A 4,538-nucleotide genomic window follows, 5' to 3' on the forward strand; every position below is an offset into this window, starting at 1 on the left:
AATTTTTTAGATTTTGAATTGAATTAGTTTTACTTTTCTGAATTTTTTGATATATTATTTGTATTTTTAACATTTTGAATTTAATTAGTTTTATTTTTCTGAATTTTTTGATATATTATTTTTATTTTTAAGATTTTGAATTGAATTAGTTTTATTTTTCTGAATGTTTTGATATATTATTTGTATTTTTAAGATTTTTAATTGAATTAGTTTTATTTTTCTGAATTTTTTTATATATTATTTGTATTTTAAGATTTTGAAATGAATTAGTTTTATTTTCTGAATTTTTTGATATATTATTTGTATTTTAAGATTTTGAAATGAATTAGTTTTATTTTTCTGAATTTTTTTAATATATTATTGGTATTTTTAGGATTTTGAATTGAATTAGTTTTATTTTTCTTGATTTTTTTATATATTATTTTTATTTTTAACATTTTGAATTGAATTAGTTTTATTTTTCTGAATTTTTTGATATATTATTTTTATTTTTAAGATTTTGAATTGAATTAGTTTTATTTTTCTGAATTTTTTGATATACTATTTGTATTTTTAAGATTTTGAATTGAATTAGTTTTATTTTTCTGAATTTTTTGATATATTATTTGTATTTTAAGATTTTGAAATGAATTAGTTTTATTTTTCTGAATTTTTTGATATATTATTGGTATTGGCCTCGCCAACCGCGACTAAAGGGTATTTCCGCGGGAACCGCTGGATTCGGGCGAAAAAAGCTTTAGTATCTCCGCTGTATTGGCCACACCAACCGCGACTAAGAGCATCCCCACTCGTTGACGCTCCCCACGCCCAAATCCGGCGAAATTTTCGTCCGGATTGGATGAAGATTTGGCGTGGGGAGCGCCGGTTTCCCAGCCGCGTTGTGGTGACCCGGCATACCACTGCATGGTGTAGTATGCAAGTCTGATATAACACCAATGAAACACCGTTCCACTAGTATTATATCGCTCAGAGTGGTACAACAGAAACATATGCGGGTCCAAGGCATGTCTATAGAATTACATACGAGACTCTTTACATAAGATCATCACAGCCTCCTACTTTACAATGAGGTAAAACCGCAAATAAACTCCGGAAGAACGACTCGTGGTCTAGTCCTAACACGAACTCTACTTGTAGAGTATTTAACTAGCTACAGAGGCTATGCATAGATTCTAGCTAAATAGGAGCTAAGTTTAGGAAGCTAGTTCCTTTCTATTGCTAATCTAGGTTTCTCCTTGTTGGATGTGGTATCTGACTCTTCTGACAGGTTCCTGTCCCTTGAAGTAGTTGTTGACTCCTCGGTCTTCGTGTTGCACTGTAGATCCTCCTTCGATGCTTCCATATCTAAGCAGGGGATTTAAGAGTGGGATGAGTACGAGCGTACTCAACAAGTTCATTATAGGAAAGAGGTGTTTAATGCACTAGCTACGGCATTAGACCGGGAAGTCTAATACCAATGCGAGGTTTTCATAACCATTTCTTCAAGAGGTTGCTTTTATTCGGAAGAACTATGTCCGTCGGCCTTCACCGGTTTACTAGAACTTCATGGAGCTCCTTTCCGGCGGCGTTCGCGAGTTCCATATCCGGAACGAGGGAGTGACGAGTCACGGTTCTTTACACTCGCTGAGAGGTGTGTTGCTTTACCCATAAGAGATCTTAACCTTGGTGCCAACCGGGCATATTCCCCGTCCACACTTCCTATGGTGTGAGGCCCGGTATAAGGTCTAGCCAATCATGTTCCTCCGCTACCTCGAACACCCACCCTTTTGTAAGATTGTCCTCCCCTATATCCATGATGAGACCGTTCCGGGCATTCATATGCCTTCCCCTATCATCATGGATAGACCGTTCCGGACACCTTACAATCCCTCATAGACCGCAATACCGTGGGGACTTAGGACTCCCCGGCCTCACCATCTTGCTCCTTCGGGCGACAAGTGTACTACGGACTATGCCGTGGGGACTTAGGACTCCCCGGCCTCACCCGGCTTGCCCCCTTGGATTACAAGTGTACTACGGTAAAGCGCATCCGTTGATGAACGAGAGGTGGAAACACTTTTGACTACTCCGTCCCACTCCGGATCTTATGGTTAACACGGGTATTACGGCACAAGAATCACTGGCGACATTTGTTGTTTAATCCTAGCTTGATATAAACCCGTGCAATGGAACCTCCACCATATCAACACAATCCATGGTTCCATTGCCCACCACATAGTCATATTCATAATTATGAAAGTAGTGGTTTTGATTTTTATGCGATAGTGATAACCATAATACTTTGCAAGTAATTTGATAGAAATACTCAAATGACATGAGCAAGTGATGAACTTGCCTTTCTTGACTGCAAGATTATGCGAGGCAAGGTCTTCGATACGCAATAACTCCAAATTCTGAAATAGCATCATCGTCCGGTAGGGACGATGTTTAAAAGATTGGCAAGGATGCAATAATGCATAAATATGAGATGCAATCGCTCTAAGCGTGACCTAACCCCGATGATTTAGGATTAGTGAGTGGTAATGATTAGTTCAGGGTGTGTTGCACTTTTAGAGTGATTTACAAACAAGGTTCTTATTAAGGTTCGATTACTTGGTATCATGTACAAGTTATATGATAAAGCATAGTAATCAATTGAGCATATAAAGCATGATAATTGGTATAATGTTAACAAGTAAAGAACAGTGGTCAGTTTTAGTACTATACGACATGGTTAATGATTAATTATCATATACTTTAAAAGAATAACTTTCGAAGAACAGGTTCTTAAATAAAGAACAAGTAAGATAATTAGGTTGAAGGGGTTCTATGGTTGACTATGGTTTCGGTTAGTTTTCGGAGTAGGTATTAGATGGATCACAACCTAGTTGGATTCATCAGCTACTAGGCTTGTATTATTGAATTAAGTCTAAACATCTTAATTACCAATAGTTGCTATCAAGGTGGCATACCTTGTTGGTGATAGTTGGCTAGGGTTTATAGGTCCTTATAAGCAGGGTTGATGATGATTCTTTATTTACTTCAAAAGAATAACTTTTGAAGAGCATACTTCTTAAGTAATAAGAAGTATTACAATTAAGGTTGAGGTTGGCTTGTATTAGCTATTGGATCTCTTAGTAGAGAATGGTTGGTTCCTAAATAGGATGGTTCATAAGTATTTCACACTGGTAGGGTTTAATGGAACAGGGGTTACGTAATGTGAATAGTAGGTATGGTTGCTATTAGGTTTCATCACAATGGTGTGATGCTAATTAGGGATAGATAAGGATGATGGCTTTGGTAATAGGATCTAGGTTTACATTTGGTTGACCCTACCTGATTATTTAGGTCTGAGGAAGGTGAATATATGGGATACCCATATATTAGTGATGGTCTTCTACATTTTATGTGAACATAGGTATGTCTTTTAGTTGTTGATGATGGCTTTATGACTAGAAATAAAGTACCATGCTCACCTGTTCTAATCTAGGTTTTAGATTGGAAGCAAATTAGGGTTCATAAGGATAAATGGAGCTAGGTTGCCTAATGGTATTAGGGTTTTAGGGTACCACATGAAATTATGGTTTTCTGGTTCTATTACTTGTGTAATTAGGGTTTTCTAAATACCCTAAAGTTCTTGAATTAATAACCTCACTTTAAGGTTGAAGTTATTAATAACTTTGAAATAAAATTAATATTGGATTTGGCATTTTATTATTTTTAAATAATTAATAATTAAGATAATTATTAATTAGGGTTTAAATCCTTCTAATAAGGATTTAACAAAATAATAAATAAAGAAATTAGTTTTAGAGTGTTCTTTATTTCTTTACTGGTTTCTATTTAATTTTTAAAGTTTTCCTTATTTATTGAATTTTAATTCAATCAAGTATAAAAAGAAAAGACTTAATTAATGAGTTAAAAATAATTAAATTTTTATTAACTATAAAAATTCTATATTATATTTTTATTGGATAGATTTTCTTTTTAGGAACATTTTGATATCTAATTTGTATTTTTCTGAATTGTAATGAATTTTCTAAATTTACTTGAAGTTGCGGCAGTTTTTGAATTTGAATTAAAATGAACGGAAGCGTTAAACGCACCCGATTAGATCTACCCGTGGTCAGCGACCTGTGGGCCCTGGTCCACGTCAGGTGCCACGTGAGCGTGGACTAGGTCCAAATCGTGGACGTGGCCAATGGAGCTCCTGGCCGACGGCCAGTCGACGGCGGCGTCGGCACGGGAGGGCTCCCGCGGGGCTCTGCTCGTGTCTAAAGGAACTGGGGCGACGCGGTGAACCAATAGGTGGCGGCGCCCCCACGGAAAGGTCGCCGGAGTTGCTCCGGCGAGCTATGTCTGCGGCGGGACACGGCGGTGATCGACACGACGGAGCTACGGGTGACCATTTGATGCAATAGGAGCTGCTAGAGACGTGGAATCTCACCCTGATTCTTCCTAGATGGTCGACGGCGTCGATTGTGGGCGGAGACGAGCTCAACCTCGCCGATACCGGCGATGAGTTGCGGAAGAGAATCACCAAATTCGCCCAACTCCGG

The sequence above is a fragment of the Lolium rigidum genome, chromosome 6 (assembly GCF_022539505.1).
Source record: "Lolium rigidum isolate FL_2022 chromosome 6, APGP_CSIRO_Lrig_0.1, whole genome shotgun sequence".
Lineage (NCBI taxonomy): Eukaryota > Viridiplantae > Streptophyta > Magnoliopsida > Poales > Poaceae > Lolium > Lolium rigidum.